Source organism: Jatropha curcas, chromosome 5, assembly GCF_041381405.1.
Source record: "Jatropha curcas cultivar XTBG-Jc1 chromosome 5, XTBG_Jcur_1.0, whole genome shotgun sequence".
Classification (NCBI taxonomy): Eukaryota; Viridiplantae; Streptophyta; class Magnoliopsida; order Malpighiales; family Euphorbiaceae; genus Jatropha; species Jatropha curcas.
The window spans coordinates 10,243,256-10,265,130 of record NC_143155.1 but is presented as its reverse complement, the minus strand read 5'-3'; the positions used below and the strand labels follow the sequence as shown (position 1 = coordinate 10,265,130).

The 21,875-nt window shown below is 38.7% G+C and overlaps 1 non-coding gene and 1 pseudogene across 1 annotated transcript; both read right to left on the bottom strand.

The window, feature by feature from the left end:
* Nucleotides 1-924: 924 nt before the first annotated feature.
* On the bottom strand, nucleotides 925-11,523 carry LOC149496209 (uncharacterized; annotated as a pseudogene).
* A 5,141-nt stretch (nucleotides 11,524-16,664) lies between these two features.
* Nucleotides 16,665-16,771, bottom strand: LOC149496208 (small nucleolar RNA R71). The gene has a single exon (XR_016321067.1). It is a non-coding gene; the product is annotated as a small nucleolar RNA R71 (small nucleolar RNA).
* Nucleotides 16,772-21,875: the final 5,104 nt, after the last annotated feature.

The following is a 21,875-nucleotide window of genomic DNA, read 5'->3' as shown; positions in this document are numbered from 1 at the left end:
TCCTTGGTGTTGCACATCCTTATCATACAACCAAGGTCTCCCAAGAAGCAAGTGACAAGCTGTCATTGGGATAACATGGCAGCTCACCTCATCCATGTATTGCCCAATTGCGAAAGGAACTAGACACTTCTTAGTGACTTTAATTTCATGCTTAGAATTTAGCCAAGCCAACCTATAAGGGTTGTCAATTGGCTCAGTTTTCAGTCCCAACTTCGCAACCATTTCATTGGATACAACATTCTCACATGCACCACTATCAATAATAACTTCACACAATTTATTTTTTGTCAAACATCTAGTGTGAAATAAGGATTTCCTCCTCCAATCCTCCTCATTCTTTTCAATATTCAAAATACGCATCATCACTAAACACTCTCCATCTTCCATTGCATCACAAACTAGAATATCTCCCTCATCAACATTCAATTCACTATTTACTGCAACAGAATCAGCATGGTATATTTCTTCCTCAATCTCCTCTATCTCTCTAAGGGTCATTACTTTCCTTGAAGGACATTCAGATTGGAAGTGTCCATACCCTTGGCATTTGAAACATTTCAAAGCATTCTTAGAGGTACTTTTGGATGGTGGGACAGATTGGGTATTTCTTGGTGTGTTGGAAGTGTTTTTAAGAGGGGGTTTTGGTGAAGGTGTGTATGTGGTCTTGATAGGGGCAGCATTGGGGCTACTAGAGCTGGGTTTGTAGTTATAAGGTCTGATATTGGTTTTGTTTTGGTGTGAATGCTTCAAACTTGTCTCACTTCTTAGTGCTAATCTCTTCAATTCAATAAGAGATTCATAAGGATAGAAGCTTACCATGTCTTGGATGTCGAATCGCAAGCCTTGGAGAAAACGCCCCATGATCAGCTCCTCGGTCTCCTCGACCTCACACTTCAATAAGAATTCCTCAAATTCCATGGTGTATTATTCCACGGTTTTAGTATCTTGTTTGAGGCTCAACATTTTCTCAATCATTTTCTGTCTATAATGGGGTGGCAAGAACACCGCATCCATCTCTTCTTTCATCCTATCCCATTGAGTAATTTGAGGCCTCCCTTCCCTCATCCTTCGTTTTTGCAAATTATCCCACCAAAGGGTAGCATATCCCTTCAACTTCATAGCAGCAAGCTTCATTCTTTTGTCTTCGGACACCTCCCTCAGTTCAAAGGATCTCTCCATTGAGTATATCCATTCAAGATAGGCATCAGCATCGATCTTACCATGAAATTCAGGTAATTTGATTTTATAGTTGAAAGATTCTTCTTGTCTTTCAACACGGATGGGTGGTGGCAAACGCCTTGCCCCTTGGCCAAATCCTCCATGAAACAATCCTCTCCCTCTCCCTCTAAAACCTCCACGTCCCAACACAAGGTGTTGGTCCTCTCCATTGAAATCTTCATTAGTCAGTTCCTCTTCATGAGGACTTTGGGTATTTGGGGGAGTATTTTGGATGAGTGTTTCTAAGGCTTCATTCTTGGCCTTAAGAACTTCCATTTTCAACCTCATTTTCTCAATTGCTGAGGCTAGATCTTGATCTTCTAACATGACTTGTTTGTCTTTGTTAAGAGATGCTTGTTGGTTATTAAGCATAACTTGAAAACAAATGAAAGTGAAAGAAGGTAAGATTGTTGGCTCTGATACCAACTGATGGCGTGGTGGAAAGGACTGTGGTTTTGATAGAGAAACACGAGTGCTACAGTAACTTGCTACAGTAACTCAGAAGCATCCGTGCTACAGTAACTTGATTCAAAATGTGATGAAAGGCTAAGATAGTTGATGGTGAAGATTAAAATGAAAAAAGATAGATGATTGTTTTTGGAAACAAACAAAACCCAATAGTTTTTGGAAACTAATAAAACCCAAATGTGATTAACACTTTCTTGTTATTCCAAATCTCCCTTTCAAAATACACAAAGTCCCTTTATATAGGGAAACAAGAGATAGCCATAAACTCCCTTTGAATGTGTTGTTCAAAGACACAATTTCAAAGGACACCTAACTAGTGATACGGATCCATCATCACTCGTCAGTGGATCGCAAGGAGGCATGGTGAACGAAGAAGGAGATCCATTGGTGCTTCCTATTGGACCGATTACAAGGAGCCGTGCCAAGCGATATGGGGCAGCCATATCATTATTTGTTCAAGCCCAAATCACACAAGAACTGCATGATGTCGCATTCAACAAGTGTTGTGAGGAACTTGAAGGCATTCCTAGGCTTCTAATGTTGTTGGTGGCTCTTTAAGTGGAGGAAAGCACGCTGCTACAGTGCCCGTACCAATTAGTTTGACTTTGCTACAGTAAATTTGACTTTGCTACAGTAAACTGCTACAGGTACTCAGACGCGCTACAGTGCTACAGTGCGAGTTTTAGCCCATTTGAACTTAGGCGTGTTTTGTGTGTTTTATGCTTTGTTAAACCTAGATTCCTTATTTAGTATAAATAGCTTGTCTTCTATGTAATAAGACAACTTTGATAAATTGAAAAAACTTCATTTGTTCAAGCTTTGCTTGTTCCATTTGCTTAGAGTGACAGTGAGAGATTGCTTCCTCTAATTGCATCAAGAATTTAAGGTAAACTTATCAATTCGATTGTGGCGTTTATCTTGTTCTTTGCTTGATTATTGGTGTTACCGTTTCCTTATAAACGTGGGGTGCCATAGAGCGTTTAATCTCGATTATTGGTGTTTCCGTTTCATTATAAACGAGGGGTGCCATAGAGGCGAACTTACATCTCATCCTTTGATTCGATCCGTATCATTTGGTATCAGAGCCAAATCAAAGTTTTGGGGTAAGTTCTGTTATCTTAGTTAGGAATTTGAGTCTTCTTGTTACTGGATTCCATTGTTGTTTGTCTTATTTCTTGTTTTCATTGTAGATCTGGAATTTTCTCTTTAGATCTTGCTGGATCTAGGTGTTTCTCGTTAGATCTTCTTAGATCTGGAATTTTCTCTTTGGATCTTGTTGCATCTAGATATTTTTCTCATTGGATTTACTTAGATCTAGAATTACCTTCTTCTGAATCTTCTTGTTGTTGCTTGTTCTTCATTCAAAAAAAAAAAAAAAAAAAAAAAAAAAAGAACAAATCAATTGATTACGTTATTTAGAATTTATAAGTTATTAAATACCAAATCTAGAGATTTGTTTGTCTTCTTGAATCTTGTTGATAAAAAAAAAAAAAAAAAAAAAAATCATTGTTGGACAACTAATTATTACCTACCCAAATTTGAATTGGGGGGACACAAACACATTGTTGGACAATTAATTATTACCTACCAAATTAGAAGTGGGAGACACAAAAGCATTGTTGGACAACATAATTATTACCTACCTAAATTGAATTGGGGGACACAAATTGGGTCACTTGCTACAGGAACTCACCTACCTAAATTGGGTCACTTGCTACAGGAACTTGCTACAGTAACTTGCTACAGTAACTTGCTACAGGTACTCAGTAGCATCCGTGCTACAGTACCTTAAAATTTTTTTTTTTTTTTTTTTTTTTTGGGTTTTTCTTTGTTTTCTTGCATTGTTTGGGTAGAAGTAAATTAGGTCCATATTTGGTTTGCTTGTAGTGAACTAAATTCATACATTATATCCAGAATTCGTCTTTTAAATTCTAGTTTGTTTATTCTTGTTTTGAGCTTTCTTTTGCCTCTATTACATTACTAGGGTGTATTTGTTTGTTCACTACACTCTAAATTAATATAATCAAGTAGTACATCATCTTGTCCTTGTACTACCATCCATTATCGTTTTGAGTCTTCTTTCTAGAGTTTGTGCTTACTTGTTGTTAAGGTTTGTTTTCCTTGTGTTCTAAACGTGCTTTGAGATTGATTGGTTGGCTTGAAATTCTGAAGTACAATTGGAGGATTTGCAAGGAGTGATTGAGGAGTGTAAACACGTGAGGGAGTGCTTTATCACTAACTCAAATCTTTTTCGTGTTTTCTATTTTTGAATACTAACCATGAGTACAGGCAAATCTGGAGATGGTAATGATGGAATTCCAATTAAAGATCCTCAATTGAAACTTTTCATGGAAGCAATTCAAGGACAGTTTAGAACCTTCAATAATCTTGTCCAAGACATGAGGGAGGAATTGCAAGAGATAAAAGCTTCACATAGCTCTAATACAACTAGAACTCGTCCACAAACTAGATTTCAAGACCATGATGATGAAGAAAGTGAAGAGACCAATCGTAATAAACTTGATGGGGACTTGGGATCAATTAAGATGAGGATTCCAGAATTCAAAGGCAACAACAATGCTGAAGAGTACCTTGAATGGGAAAGGAAGGTAGAACAAATCTTTGAATGCCATAACTATTCCCAAGAGAAGAAATCCCATCTTGCAGCTGTGGAGTTCAAAGGATATGCTATGTTTTGGTGGGAACAATTGCTATTAAAAAGAAGAAGTAGGGGGATGCGACCAGTACCACCATGGGAGATCATGAAGGAATTAATGCACCAAAAGTTTGTCCCTGCTCATTACTTTAGGGATTTACACAACAAACTAGCAAGAATGGTGCAAGGAGGGAGGAGTGTGGAAGAGTACTACAAGGAGATGGAGATTTGCATGGCAAGAGCTAAGATTGAGGAAGATGTCCAAATCACCATGTCACGATTCCTTGGAGGTCTAAATAGCGATATTGCTGATGCTTTGGAGATGTATCGCTATGATACACTAGAAGAGATGGTAGATATGGCCATGAAGCTAGAAAGGCAGAAAAAGGGAAAGTCTACCGACAAGTATTCCAACAATACTTTGGGAACCAAATGGTCCAAAGGAGGTGAGAAGAAAGACTTCAAAGGTCCTAGTTTCCAAAGGACAGAATCAGTTTCGAAAGGTAAAGAGGTTGCCCAAACTACATTCAAAGGAAACAAAGGTACTTCTAACTCTATAAACCCTGCTAGAGAGATTAAATGCTTTAAGTGTTTAGGAAAAGGGCATATTGCATCTCAATGTCCTAATAAAAGGGTTATGATTGTTAGGGAAGATGGAAATGTTAGTTCTGAATCCGAATGTAGTGATTGTGATGATATGCCTCATTTGCATGATGTTGATAATGATAATTCAGATGAGGATGAGCATAACTTGTTGTTTGCTGAACGTGGAGAATCTTTGGTTGTTAGGCGAGTTTTGAATATGCATGTTAAGGAGGAGAGCCTTGAACAACGTGAGAACATATTTCACACTAGATGCTTGATACATGGAAAAGTGTGCTTGCTTATTATTGATGGGGGTAGTTGCACTAATGTTGCTAGTGTAAGTATGGTGAATAAGTTGAATTTGGCATGTCTTAAACATCCTAAACCTTATAGATTGCAATGGTTGAATGATGGTGGAGAGGTGAAGGTGACACGCCAAGTGCTTGTGCCATTCTCCATTGGATGGTACAAAGATGAGATTTTGTGTGATGTAGTACCGATGCAGGCAGGCCATCTATTGTTGGGAAGGCCATGGCAATATGATCGAAAGGCACTACATGATGGGTTCTTTAACCGATACTCTTTGGTTCATAAGGGGAAGAAGGTGACTCTTGTTCCATTATCACCTCAAGAAGTGTACACCGATCAGAAGAAAATACTTGAGAGAGAGAGAGAAACTTCAGTTTTGAGGGAAAATGAGAGTGAGACATCCAGTTCGAGAGAACAAAAGAGTATTAAAAGAGAGGTTGAAAAGAAAGAGGCCACAAAAGATACCAAACAGATTATTGGCCCAAAAGTGAGTGAAACACAAAGAGGGGAGAGAAAGAAACACACTTTTTATGCGAGAGCTAGAGAGGTTAAGTGTGCCATAGCCTTGAGGCAACCCGTGTTGCTTCTTAGATTCAAGGAAATTTTGTTTTCTAACGCTGACACTAATCTTGATGGTTTACCTCCTGTGTTTGTTTCTATGTTACAGGAATTCACTGATGTTTTTCCAGAGGAGCTACCTAGTGGATTACCACCTTTGAGAGGGATAGAACATCAGATTGATTTCATTCCCGGCTCCACCATTCCAAATCGACCAGCCTATAGAAGTAATCCGACGGATACAAAGGAGTTGCAAAGGCAAGTTGATGAGCTTATGGAGAAAGGATTGGTGCAAGAAAGCATGAGTCCTTGTGCCGTTCCAGTACTTTTAGTACCAAAAAAGGATGGTACATGGCGAATGTGCATTGACTGCAGGGCGGTCAACAAAATCACTGTAAAGTATAGACACCCTATTCCTAGACTTGATGATATGTTAGATGAATTGTGTGGGTCGACTTACTTTACAAAGATCGATTTAATGAGCGGTTATCATCAAATTCGGATGCAACCAGGTGATGAATGGAAAACTGCTTTCAAAACTAAGTATGGTTTGTATGAATGGTTAGTTATGCCTTTTGGATTGTCTAATGCACCTAGTACTTTCATGAGGCTTATGAACCATGTTTTACGTGCTTTCTTAGGAAAATTTGTAGTTGTGTACTTTGATGATATACTTGTTTATAGCAAGTCTCTTAATGATCATGTTGGGCATGTTAGGCTAGTATTACAAGCTTTGAGAACTGAACAATTGTATGCTAAGCTTAAGAAATGCACATTTTGTATAGATAGACTTGTGTTTCTTGGTTTTGTTGTGAGTGCGCAGGGTATAGAGGTGGATGACGAGAAAGTGAAAGCTATCAAGGAATGGCCAATGCCGAAATCAGCTTCGGATGTACGAAGTTTCCATGGGTTGGCAAGTTTCTACCGACGGTTTGTACAGGATTTCTCTTCAATTGCTGCACCACTCACGGAGGTAATTAAGAGGGAAGTTGGGTTCAAGTGGGGCGAGGAACAACAGAAAGCGTTTGACATGCTTAAAGGGAAGTTGACATCCGCTCCAATACTTTCTTTACCTAATTTTGAGAACACCTTTGAAATTGAGTGTGATGCTTCTGGTGTAGGTATTGGAGGAGTGCTGATGCAAGAGAAGAAGCCAATTGCCTACTTCAGTGAGAAGTTGAATGGAGCACAACTCAATTACTCGACCTATGATAAGGAGCTATATGCCTTGGTGAGGACTTTGAACGTATGGCAACACTACTTATTACCTAAGGAGTTTGTCATTCACACTGATCATGAAGCCCTAAAACACTTGAAGGGTCAAGGTAAGCTCAACAAGCGACATGGTAAGTGGGTTGAGTTCATTGAACAATTCCCTTACGTTATTAAATACAAGCATGGAAAGGATAACGTTGTTGCTGATGCATTGTCACGGAGACATGCTTTACTTACTACTCTTAGTTCTAAGTTGCTAGGATTTGAGTATGTTAAGGATTTGTATGTGTCTGATTCAGATTTTGGCAATGTGTATTTGGCATGTGAACATGGAGCATTTGATAAATTTTATCGACATGAAGGATATTTGTTTAAGGGCAGTAAACTTTGTGTTCCTAAATGCTCTATGCGTGATTTGCTTGTACTTGAGTCTCATTGTGGGGGATTGATGGGACATTTTGGGGTACATAAGACTTATGACATGTTGAATGAACATTTTTATTGGCCTCATATGCGTAAAGATGTCGAGAAAGTTTGTGATTCTTGCCTTACTTGTAAACAGGCCAAGTCTAAGTCTATGCCTCATGGCTTGTATATGCCTTTACCAGTTCCTAGTTCACCTTGGGTTGATATCTCTATGGATTTTGTACTTGGATTACCTAGGACTAGGCATGGTAGAGACAGTATATTTGTAGTGGTTGATAGGTTCAGCAAAATGGCTCATTTCATTCCTTGTCATAAAACTGATGATGCCATTCATATTGCTGAATTGTTCTTTAGAGAGGTGGTACGATTACATGGAGTTCCACGGACTATCATTTCTGATAGGGATGCTAAGTTCCTTTCACATTTTTGGAAGGTTTTGTGGGGTAAGCTAGGTACAAAATTACTTTATTCTACTACCTGTCATCCACAAACAGATGGCCAAACTGAAGTTGTGAATAGGACTTTAGGAACTTTACTTCGTGCTATAGTGGGTAAAAATTTGAAAACTTGGGAGGATTGTTTGCCATTTATTGAATTTGCATATAATCGAAGCATACATTCTACTTCAGGTTTTACTCCATTTGAACTTGTTTATGGATTTAACCCACTAACTGTTTTGGATCTTGTTCCTTTACCTTTACATGAGCTCTCTAGTTTAGATGGTGCTAAAAAGGCTGAATTGGTGAAGTCTTTACATGAGAAGGCTCGAGTAAATATTGAAAAGAGGAACAAACAATATGCTGACAGGGCAAACAAAGGAAGGAAGAAGCTGGTGTTTGCGCCTGGAGATTGGGTTTGGGTGCACCTTCGGAAGGAGAGGTTTCCCAACCAACGAAAGTCTAAGTTAGATGCACGTGGAGATGGTCCATTCCAAGTCTTGGAACGCGTCAATGACAACGCCTACAAGATAGACTTACCAGGTGAGTATGGTGTTTCCGCTACCTTTAACGTTAGTGATTTGTCTCCTTTTGACATGGATGCAGATTTGAGGACAAATCTTTTTGAGGAAAGGGGGGATGATACGGATCCATCATCACTCGTCAGTGGATCGCAAGGAGGCATGGTGAACGAAGAAGGAGATCCATTGGTGCTTCCTATTGGACCGATTACAAGGAGCCGTGCCAAGCGATATGGGGCAGCCATATCATTATTTGTTCAAGCCCAAATCACACAAGAACTGCATGATGTCGCATTCAACAAGTGTTGTGAGGAACTTGAAGGCATTCCTAGGCTTCTAATGTTGTTGGTGGCTCTTTAAGTGGAGGAAAGCACGCTGCTACAGTGCCCGTACCAATTAGTTTGACTTTGCTACAGTAAATTTGACTTTGCTACAGTAAACTGCTACAGGTACTCAGACGCGCTACAGTGCTACAGTGCGAGTTTTAGCCCATTTGAACTTAGGCGTGTTTTGTGTGTTTTATGCTTTGTTAAACCTAGATTCCTTATTTAGTATAAATAGCTTGTCTTCTATGTAATAAGACAACTTTGATAAATTGAAAAAACTTCATTTGTTCAAGCTTTGCTTGTTCCATTTGCTTAGAGTGACAGTGAGAGATTGCTTCCTCTAATTGCATCAAGAATTTAAGGTAAACTTATCAATTCGATTGTGGCGTTTATCTTGTTCTTTGCTTGATTATTGGTGTTACCGTTTCCTTATAAACGTGGGGTGCCATAGAGCGTTTAATCTCGATTATTGGTGTTTCCGTTTCATTATAAACGAGGGGTGCCATAGAGGCGAACTTACATCTCATCCTTTGATTCGATCCGTATCAACTAGGTTGAAAACAATACATTCAAAGATACACCTAACTAGGTTGAAAACAACTTATTCAAAGGACACCTAACTAAGTTTGAAATAACTCATTCAAAGGCACAATTCAAAGAACACCTAACTAAGTTTGAAAACAACACAAATGAGCTGGAATCCATAGTCAATGATCAACCAAGTGCTCCTTGATTATTGTCTTCAAAGATGATGGTTTGAAGGAATCCAAATGGCCCTAAAAGGAGCTGTAGCTTCAGATTGAACATGTCACTCCCACCAAGCCCATCTTCACTTGGACTGTCTTCATTAACTTCACTAATGGAATCAAGACCAAAGCCCATGTCTAGGACAGCTTGTAAGGCTAGGCTAGATGGACCTCCATCAGAATTGTTCAATGAACTCAACCCACTTACCATGTCGCTTGTTGAGCTTACCTTGACCCTTCAAGTGTTTTAGGGCTTCGTGATCAGTGTGAATGACAAACTCCTTAGGTAATAAGTAGTGTTGCCATACGTTCAAAGTCCTCACCAAGGCATATAGCTCCTTGTCATAGGTCGAGTAATTGAGTTGTGCTTCATTCAACTTCTCACTGAAATAGGCAATTGGCTTCTTCTCTTGCATCAGCACTCCTCCAATACCTACACCAGAAGCATCACACTCAATTTCAAAGGTGTTCTCAAAATTAGGTAAAGAAAGTATTGGAGCGGATGTCAACTTCCCTTTAAGCATGTCAAATGCTTTCTGTTGTTCCTCGCCCCACTTGAACCCAACTTCCTTTTTAATTACCTCCGTGAGTGGTGCGGCAATTGAAGAGAAATCTTGTACAAACCGTCGGTAGAAACTTGCCAACCCATGGAAACTTCGTACATCCGAAGCTGATTTCGGCGTCGGCCATTCCTTGATAGCTTTCACTTTCTCGTCATCCACCTCTATACCCTGCGCACTCACAACAAAACCAAGAAACACAAGTCTATCTATACAAAATGTGCATTTCTTAAGCTTAGCATACAATTGTTCAGTTCTCAAAGCTTGTAATACTAGCCTAACATGCCCAACATGATCATTAAGAGACTTGCTATAAACAAGTATATCATCAAAGTACACAACTACAAATTTTCCTAAGAAAGCACGTAAAACATGGTTCATAAGCCTCATGAAAGTACTAGGTGCATTAGACAATCCAAAAGGCATAACTAACCATTCATACAAACCATACTTGGTTTTGAAAGCAGTTTTCCATTCATCACCTGGTTGCATTCGAATTTGATGATAACCACTCATTAAATCGATCTTTGTAAAGTAAGTAGACCCACACAACTCATCTAACATGTCATCAAGTCTAGGAATAGGGTGTCTATACTTTACAGTGATTTTGTTGACCGCCCTGCAGTCAATACACATTCGCCATGTACCATCCTTTTTGGGTACTAAAAGTACTGGAACGGCACAAGGACTCATGCTCTCTCGCACCAATCCTTTCTCCATAAGCTCATCAACTTGCCTCTGCAACTCCTTTGTCTCCGTTGGATTGCTTCGATAGGCTGGTTGATTTGGAATGGTGGAGCCAGGAATGAAATCAATCTGATGTTCTATCCCTCTCAAAGGCGGTAATCCACTAGGTAGCTCCTCTGGAAAAACATCAGTGAATTCCTGTAACATAGAAACAAACACAGGAGGTAAACCATCAAGATTAGTGTCAGCGTTAGAAAACAAAATTTCCTTGAACCTAAGAAGCAACACGGGTTGCCTCAAGGCTATGGCACACTTAACCTCTCTAGCTCTCGCATAAAAAGTGTGTTCCTTTCTCTCCCCTCTTTGTGTTTCACTCACTTTTGGGCCAATAATCTGTTTGGTATCTTTTGTGGCCTCTTTCTTTTCAACCTCTCTTTTAATACTCTTTTGTTCTCTCGAACTAGATGTCTCACTCTCATTTTCCCTCAAAGCTGAAGTTTCTCTCTCTCTCTCTCTCAAATATTTTCTTCTGATCGGTGTACACTTCTTGAGGTGATAATGGAACAAGAGTCACCTTCTTCCCCTTATGAACCAAAGAGTATCGGTTAAAGAACCCATCATGTAGTGCCTTTCGATCATATTGCCATGGCCTTCCCAACAATAGATGGCCTGCCTACATCGGTACTACATCACACCAAATCTCATCTTTGTACCATCCAATGGAGAATGGCACAAGCACCTGGCGTGTCACCTTCACCTCTCCACCATCATTCAACCATTGTAATCTATAAGGTTTAGGATGTTTAGACATGCCAAATTCAACTTATTCACCATACTCACACTAGCAACATTAGTGCAACTACCCCCATCAATAATAAGCAAGCACACTTTTCCATGTATCAAGCATCTAGTGTGAAATATGTTCTCACGTTGTTCAAGGCTCTCCTCCTTAACATGCATATTCAAAACTCGCCTAACAACCAGAGATTCTCCACGTTCAGCAAACAACAAGTTATGCTCATCCTCATCTGAATTATCATTATCAACATCATGCAAATGAGGCATATCATCACAATCACTACATTCGGATTCAGAACTAACATTTCCATCTTCCCTAACAATCATAACCCTTTTATTAGGACATTGAGATGCAATATGCCCTTTTCCTAAACACTTAAAGCATTTAATTTCTCTAGCAGGGTTTATAGAGTTAGAAGTACCTTTGTTTCCTTTGAATGTAGTTTGGGCAACCTCTTTACCTTTCGAAACTGATTCCGTTCTTTGGAAACTAGGACCTTTGAAATCTCTCTTCTCTCCTCCTTTGGACCATTTGGTTCCCAAAGTATTGTTGGAATATTTGTTGGTAGACTTTCCCTTTTTCTACCTTTCTAGCTTCATGGCCATATCTACCATCTCTTCTAGTGTATCATAGCGATACATCTCCAAAGCATCAGCAATATCGCTATTTAGACCTCCAAGGAATCGTGACATGGTAATTTGGACATCTTCCTCAATCTTGGCTCTTGCCATGCAAAGCTCCATCTCCTTATAGTACTCTTCCACGCTCCTCCCTCCTTGCACCATTCTTGCTAGTTTGTTGTGTAAATCCCTAAAGTAATGAGCAGGGACAAACTTTTGGTGCATTAATTCCTTCATGATCTCCCATGGTGGTACCGGTCGCATCCCCCTACTTCTTCTTTTTAGTAGCAATTGTTCCCACCAAAACATAGCATATCCTTTGAACTCCACTGATACGGATCCGCCATCAATCAACCATGGAGCTCAAGGGAATATAGAGAATAACATTGGAGATTCATTGGTGCTTCCTAAAGGGGTGATTACAAGAGTCATCCAGAGAGATATGGGGGAGCCATGTTCTTATATTCAAGTCCAAATCACACAAGAGCATCATGATGAAGCATTTAACAAGTGTTTTGTGGAACTTGAAGACATTCCTAGGCTTCTAATGTTGTTGGTGGCATGTGAAGTTGAAATGGAGGAAAGCACGCCTGCTACAGTGCCCATGCCAATTAGTTTGACTTTGCTACAGTAAATTTGACTTGCTACAGTGGCTTGAATTTGTTACAGTTGCTGTTGAATTTGCTACAAAGCTAGACTGCGCAACTCGCGAGCGCGAGCTTCACATACGCGAGCGCGACCACATCTCGCGAGCGCGACTCTACCGTACGCGAGCGCGAGAAGCGCAAACGAGAGGCAGAGAGTTAGGCCGCGCAACTCGCGCGCGCGAGCCTCACATGCGCGAGCGCGACCAACACTCGCGAGCGCAAACTTACACTATGCGAGCGCGAGAAGCGCAACTCGCAAGGCAGAGAGCTAGTTAGCATAAGTCGCGAGCGCGAATTTGAAATGCGCGAGCGCGACTCATGCATGTTTTATGTTTTATGCTTTATTTGTTATCTTTGTAACCTAATATGTTTAGGTTTAGTATAAATACTCTCATCTTCATTGTAAACAGAACTTTTGGAAATATTGATAAACAACATTTGTTCAAGCTTTGCTTGTTCTATTTGCTTAGAGAGATAGTGAGAGATTGCTTCCTCTAATTGCATCAAGAATTAAGGTAAACTTATCAACTCGTTTGTGGCGTTTATCTTGTTCTTTGCTCGATTATTGGTGTTACCGTTTCCTTATAAATGTGGGGTGCCATAGAGCGTTTAATCTCGATTATTGGTGTTTCCGTTTCAATATAAACGTGGGGTGCCATAGAGGCGAACTTATATCCCATTCCTTTGATTCCCGATCCCGGATTCGTGTCATCCACAGCTGCAAGATGGGATTTCTTCTCCTAGGAATAATTATGGCATTCAAAGATTTGTTCTACCTTTCTCTCCCATTCAAGGTATTCTTCAGCATTGTTGTTGCCATTGAATTCTGGGATCCTCATTTTGATTGCTCCCAAGTCTCCATCAATTTTATTAGGATTAGTATCTTCAGTTTCCTCATTATCATGGGTTTGAATTCTAACTTGGGGACGGGCTCTAGTGGCATTAGAGCTTTGTGAAGCCTTCATCTCTTGCAATTCTTCCCTCATGTCTTGAAAGAGATTGTTGAAGGTTCTAAATTGTCCTTGGATAGATTCCATGAACAACTTTAGTTGAGGATCTCTAATTGGATTTCCATCTCCGTTACCATCTCCAGATGTGCCTGAACTCATGGTTAGTATTCAAGAATAGAAAACACGAAAAAGATTTGAGTTAGTGATAAAGCAGTCCCTCACGTGTTTACACTCCTCAATCACTCCTTGCAAATCCTCCAATTGTACTTCAGAATTTTAGGCCAACCAATCAATCTCAAAGCACGTTTAGAACACAAGGAAAATAAACCTTAACAAAAGAAACGTAAGCACAATTCTAAAAAGAAAACTCAAACAAAATGAATGGTAGCACAAGAACAAAACAATGTACTACTTGATTATTAATTAGAGTGTTGGAATAAGCAAATACACCCTAACAATATAAATGAAGCAAAGATAGCACACAAACAAGAAATAGAAACTAGAATTTAAAAGACAATTTAGGGATATAGTGTATGAATTTAGTTTACTACAAAGCAAACCAAATATGGACCTAATTAATTCTACCCAATCAAAGCACGCAAACAAAGAAAACCCAAAAAAATTTTTTTTTTTTTAAAGGTACTATAGCAAGTTTGCTTCTGAGTTCCTGTAGCAGGCAGTACTGTAGCAAGTTTGCTTTTGAGTGCCTGTAGCAAGTTACTGTAGCAGACGTGCTTGGCTTGTATCCTCACTTAACCCACAAATGTGACCCAATTTAGGTAGGGTAAGGCCTTAACAAGGTATAAGTGGATGGTTTGTGTCTCCCAATTTCAATTTAGGTAGGTAATGACTTAATATTTAGGTTGTCCAACAATGACTTTTGTGTCTCCCAATTCAACTTAGGTAGGTAGCCAACAATGAATTTTGTGTCTCCCAATTCAATTTAGGTAGGTAATGACTTTAACAAGATTTGACTTACCTCTCTCTTTTTTTTTTTTTTTATCAACAAGATTCAAGAAGACAAACAAATCTCTAGATTTGGTATTTAATAACTTATAAATTCTTAATAACGTAATCAATTGATTTTTTTTTGTTTTTTTTTTTTAATAAACAAACAAACAACAAGAAGATCCAAAGAGAAAACTCAGATCCAAGAACATCTAAAAGAAAAAGTACAGATCCAAGAAGATCTAAAGAGAAAAATCCAGATCTAGAATGAAAGCAAGTATTAAGATAACATCAAAGGAAATCCAGCAAATAGAAAACTCAAATTCCTAAACTAAGATAACAGAACTTACCCCAAAACTTTGATTTGGCTCTGATACCAAATGATAAGGATCCGGGATCGGGAATCAAAGGAATGGGATATAAGTTCACCTCTATGGCACCCCACGTTTATAAGGAAACGGATACACCAATAATCGAGATTAAAACGCTCTATGGCACCCCACGTTTATAAGGAAACGGTAACACCAATAATCGAGCAAAGAACAAGATAAACGCCACAACGAGTTGATAAGTTTACCTTAATTCTTGATGCAATTAGAGGATAGCAAATTCTCACAATCTCTCTAATCAAGAAGAACATGCAAGAGCATGAACAATCTGTCTTTGATTCAAATTATCCAAAATCTCGTTTTACATCTTAAGGAGGCTATTTGTATGCCTCAACAACCCTAAATTTAAAGAAGAGTATCTAACTAGGCTGCCCTAAGACCAAAACACATGGGCCTAACTATTACACACAAAATAGAATCATTTCCAACCCAAAATAGACAACTTAATATTGGGCAGATTGCATGCATATAAAATTAGCCCAAAACAACTTAAAACAAACACTATAAGCCCATATCCCTTACATAGTAATTAGACCAAAACAAGCAACAAAAAATAAGAACACGTCCAAGCCCACATCCCTTACATATTAGCATGGCTAGGGTGTGCTACACCAACAGCACATGTCTCCAACATTGTAAGAAGCTTAGGTTTGCCTTCAAGTTCCACATAACACTTGTTAAATGCCACATCATGAAGCTCTTGTGTAATTTGGGCTTGAACATATAAGGATATGGCTGCCCCATATCTCTTTGCTTGACTTCTTGTAATTGGCCCACTAGGAAACACTAATGGATCTCCTATGTTGTTCTCCTTGCTCCCTTGAGCTCCATGGTTGAGTGATGGTTGATCCATATCACGATATCTTACTCATCATATATTACTTGTAGTGATTCATACACTTGCGAATTAAGCTGTCAAGTTTTTGGCGCCGTTGCCGGGAATTGGCAATACCAATATCAATACTAATTATCTTGTTATTAATTTAGACATTTATTTATTCATTTGTTCTTAATTTTTTTTAGAACATCTCAGGTTTTATGCAAAGACGATCAGGAAGAACAGAACCTCTGATCTTTGATCCAGAAATTGAGAAAACCTATAGAAGAAATAACGCAGCAAGGAGAGCACAAGAAAACAGATCCGAGCAACAATCAAACATGGACGGCATTAATCCTCAACTTTCGAACATACCTCTTGCTGCAAATCCTCAGATCGGACAACAACAAAATGTCCGCACCTTGCGAGACTACACCACGCCCTCTCTTAATGGAGCTACTTCCAGCATCACTAGACCAAGAGTGGAAGCTAATAACTTTGAAATCAAACCAGCAATTATTCAGTTGCTTTCCACTTCTATTCAATATGGAGGACTCCCTAGTGAAGATCCCAATGCTCACATCACTAATTTCCTGGAAATTTGTGATACTTTTAAACAAAATGGTGTTTCTGACGATGCCATTAGATTAAGACTCTTTCCTTTTACTCTAAGGGATAAAGCACGATCATGGTTACAATCTTGCCCAGCTGGAAGTTTTACAACTTGGGAAGAATTAGCCTAGAAATTTTTGGCTAAATTCTTTCCATCTTCTAAAACAACCAAATTGAGAAATGAGATCATGACTTTCGTTCATCATGATCAAGAAAGCTTATATGAAGCTTGGGAAAGATTTAAAGATTTACTGAGAAAATGTCCTCACCATAGTTTGCCCAAATGGTTACAAGTCCAAACTTTTTATAATTCATTGTCACCTAATATTAAGATTACACTTGATGCAGCTGCAGGAGGATCTTTCGAAAGAAAAGAGATCGATGAGGCATACGATTTAATAGAAGAAATGGCAAGCAATAGCCATTATCAAAGTAGTTCTGAAAGAAGAAAAACTACTGGAATCTATGAAATTGATGCCATGACTGCACTAAATGCAAAGGTTGACAACATGGTAAGAAAGTTAGACTTACTAACCACTAAATCTGTGAACTCCATCATGCAAACCTGTGACAGATGCAACGAACCACATGAAGTTGGATAATGCATATTAGATTCTGCAAATCCACAAACTTTGGAGCAAGTGAACTACGTGATGAACCAACAGAGGAGGAATTATCCATATTCGAATCATTACGATAACAGGTTGAGAAATCATCCAAATCTTTCATATGGTAATTCTAACAACACTTTAAATGCACCACCAGGTTTCTTGCCTCCTGAGAAAAAGTCTCATGATGATCTCCTTACTGCCCTTTCAAAATCACACATGGATTTCATGAATGAAACAAGAGAACACAACAAAATTCAACAAGCTGCGATAAGAAATCTGGAGATTCAAATGGGACAGTTTGCAAACATCATCCTCAAACAAGTGGACAAGTAGAAGTCACCAATAGGGAAATCAAAAAGATTCTGGAGACCACTGTTGGACAATCTAGGAAGGACTGGTCCAAGAAACTTGATGATGCTCTATGGGCTTACAGAACCGCATTCAAAACACCAATCAGTATGTCTCCATATCGCATGGTCTACGGTAAGGCTTGTCATCTTCCTGTTGAGTTAGAGCACAAAGCATTTTGGGCAATTCAATTTCTTAACTTTAATACAAAGGAAGTTGGTCAAAAACGGTTGCTTCAATTGAATATGATGGATGAAATGCGCCTTCATGCTTATGAGAGTGCCAAAATATATAAGGACCGCACCAAACAGTGGCACGATAAGCATATTATCTTGAGGAATCTAAAGGTAGGACAACAGGTATTGCTCTATAATTCTAGACTCCGTCTCTTTCTTGGTAAGTTGCGCTTTAGATGGTCCGGTCCATTCATAATTAAAGAAATTTTTCCACATGGGGCCATCGAAATAGTGGATGGTAATTCTAATCGAAGTTTCAAAGTTAATGCTCAACGTTTGAAAGTTTATCAAAATGACAACTTTGATCTTGTCAAAAATACCATCAATCTCGTTTGACCTGAAATAGGTTGAGTGCGTCGAGCTTAAACGACGTTAAATAAAAGCGCTTGTGGGAGACAACCCATGTTATTTTCTTTCTTAAAATTATTGTTTCCATTTATTTTTATTATTTCTGTTACAAATTTTCCCAAATTTTCTCCATAATTGTTCTTTTGTTTAGGTCAAAATTTTTTTAGAATCAAGTTAAATCCACAGGATGACACACCCAAGCAGTGCTCAGCAACACGGCCCTGCTTCATAATGAAAATCCTATCTTGAAGGTCAGAGGCTAGCACACCCTGCCCGTGCCAAGAAGCACGCCTGTTGATACGAATCCACTACCACCAACCACCTATGAAGCTCAAGGGAACAAGGGCCACAACAATGGCAATCCATTAGCACTTCCTAGTGGACCAATTACAAGGAGCCGTGCAAAGAAGTATGGAGCAACCATGTCCTTATACATTCAAGGGCAAATCACACAAGAGCTCCATGACCTTACTTTCAACAAATGCTATGAAGAACTTGAAGAAACACCTAAGTTTCTCACATTAATAGAAGCACATGTTGAGTTGATAAGCACGCCCGTGCAAGGTGGCACGCCCCTGGCCGTGCAAGCTACTGCCTCTCAAGGAACAACACATGATTTGGAGCACGCCCGTGCCAACTAGCATGCCCCAAGCCGTGCACTTCTCTGCCTCTCGCGAGGAACACTCATCCATGCGCGCACGCCCGTGCCAACTAGCACGCCCCAAGCCGTGCACTTCTCTGCCTCTCGCGAAGGAAGTCATACAATGCGCGCACGCCCGTGCGCCTTGGCACGCCCTGGACCGTGCAACTCCCTGCCTCTCAAATATTAGTTAGTTATTTTTGACTTTTTTGGGTTGGGCCTCCAATATTTCGACCACCCTTGATTAGTTAGCCTTATTTTGATTAGATTTAGTCAATCTTTAGTGGATTTGGATTAGATCTCCAAATCCTTAAGTTGTTATGATTTTATTAGTCTTATCCTTAGTTGGTTTAGATTTGCTAAATCCTACTCCTTAGCTAACTCTAAATCCTTTAAGGATCTAGACCTCTTAGATTAGTATAAATAGCTTGTTATTTTGTAATTATTCAACAATTATTCAATGAATTAAAGACTACTTCTTCATGCTTAGGCGTGTTCATGTTTTTAGAGAGTGTGAGATTGCATTCTTCTAATTGCATCAAGAATCAAGGTAAACTTATCAATTCTTTGTGGCGTTTATCTTATTCTTTTACTCTATTATTGGTGTTCTTGCTTCTTTAAGCTTTGGGTGCCATAGAGGGGAATTTATTCTAGATCTTTGATCTCTTCCAAAACTTGTCATTGAGTTCATGAAATTTATTTTCATTGGGTTCCGCGTCAGTTTGGTATCAGAGCCAAAGATTAAGGTAAATTCTTATTTATCTTAGCTCTAGGATCTGTGTTTATTTGTTTTCTTATTCTTATTGTTCTTGTGTTTGTTTTCTTCTTCATCTTGTTTCTTTTGTGTTTGTTTTCTTGTTTGATTAGTTCAATTCGTTTTTGCTTCAATTAAATTTAGTAATTTCGTGCTTGTTTCAATTCTGGAAGTTTAGATCTTAGATCTTGTTGACTAAAAAAAAAAAAGTATAAAAAAAAAATTTTCGTCCACCATTGAAATTTGTTTGTGTGGATCTTGTTTTGTTCCTGAATCCAAGGGATTTGATCCTAATTCAAAGGGATTTTACCTTATTTTGTGGGATTTTGCCATATTTTTTGGGATTATTCCTAATCCTTAGGAGAATTGACCATATTTAGTGGGATTGTTCCTAATCCTAAAAGGATTTGACCATATTTTATGGGATTTATCTATCCACTATAATCTTGTGATAAAATCCAATCTTAACTACTTGTGGATAAGATAACAAAAAAATTAGTTGACCATATCTTTTGAGATTGAGCAAAATCTACTACAATCCTTGTCAAATCTAAGAATCCTACTTAAATTGGGTTGCATTAAAAGGGACACAAGGCAGCACGCCCGTGCTTCACCTCACGCACAACCGTGCACTTTTCTGACTTCCACTTGTTGGACTAAGATCTTACACGCACGCCCGTGCTCTATCTAGCACGCCCGTGCACGGTTCTGAACCTATTAAACAAACTGTTTTCTTTCGTTTTTCTTTGATTAGTTACTTTGTTTTGGGTAGAATTAATTAGGTCCATATTTGGTTTGCTTTGTAGTAAGCTAAATCCATACATTATATCCTAATATTGTCTTTCAAATTCTAGTTTCTTTGTTTTTGTGTGAGCTTTCTGTTGCTTCTATTACATTATTAGGGTGTGTTTGCTTGTTCACTACACTCTAATTGATCATTAAAGTAGTGCATTGTTTATGTTCTTGTGCTACTGTCCATATCGTTTTGAGTCTTCTTTCTAGAACTTGTGCTTGCTTTTCATTGTTAAGTTTTTATTCCTTGATTCTAAACGTGATCTTTGAGTTGATTGGTTGAACTAAGATTCTGAAGTTCAATTAGAAGAATTGCAAGGAGTGATTCAAGAGTGTAAACACGTGAGGGAGTGATTTATCAATAACCCAAATCTTTTGTGTTTTCTTTTGAATACTAACCATGAGTACAGGCAAATCTGGAGATGGTAATGATGGACTTCCAATTAAGGATCCTCAATTAAAACTCTTCATGGAAGCAATTCAAGGACAGTTTAGAACCTTCAAATAATCTTGTCCAAGACATGAAGGAGGAATTACAAGAGATTAAAGCTTCACAAAGCACTAATACAACTAGAACTCGTCCACAAACTAGATTTCAAGACCATGATGTTGAAGAGAGTGAAGAGACCAATCCTAATAAACTTGATGGGGACTTGGGATCAATTAAAAATGAGGATTCCAGAATTCAAAGGCAACAACAATGCTGAAGAATATCTTGAATGGGAGAGAAAAGTAGAACAAATTTTTGAATGCCATAACTATTCTCAAGAAAAGAAATCCCATCTTGCTGCTGTTGAATTCAAAGGCTATGCCACCATGTTTTGGTGGGAACAATTGCTATTGAAAAGAAGAAGGAGGGGATTACGACCCGTACCACCATGGGAACTCATGAAAGAGCTAATGCACCAAAAATTTGTCCCTACTCACTACTTTAGGGATTTACACAATAAATTAGCTAGAATGGTGCAAGGAGGAAGGAGTGTAGAAGAATACTACAAGGAGATGGAGATTTGCATGGCAAGGGCCAAGATTGAAGAAGATGAGCAAATCACCATGTCACGATTCCTTGGAGGTCTAAATAAAGACATTGTTGATGCTCTAGAGATGTATAGGTATGATACCTTGGAAGATATGATAGATATGGCCATGAAACTTGAAAGACAGAAAAAGGGGAGATCCAACACCAACAAGTATTCCAGCAACACATGGGGATCTAAATGGCCTAAAGAAGGTGAGAAGAAGGAATTTAGAGGTTCTAATTCTCAAAGGACAGATTCAACTTCAAAAGGTAAAGAAACTGTCCAAACTCCATTCAAAAGCAACACAGGTACCTCTAACTCTATAACCCCTTCTAGAGAAATTAAATGTTTTAAATGTTTGGAGAAAGGGCATTATGCATCTCAATGTCCTAATAAAAGGGTTATGATTGTTAAAGATGATGGGAATGTTAGTTCTGAATCTGAATGTAGTGATTATGATGATATGCCTAAATTACTTGATGATAATGATGATGATGATTCAGAAAATTTGATACTTCCTGAACATGGAGAAGCTTTGGTTGCTAGGCGAGCTTTGAACATGCATGTTAAAGAAGAAAGCCTTGAGCAACGTGAGAATATATTTCACACTAGATGTTTGATTAGTGGGAAAGT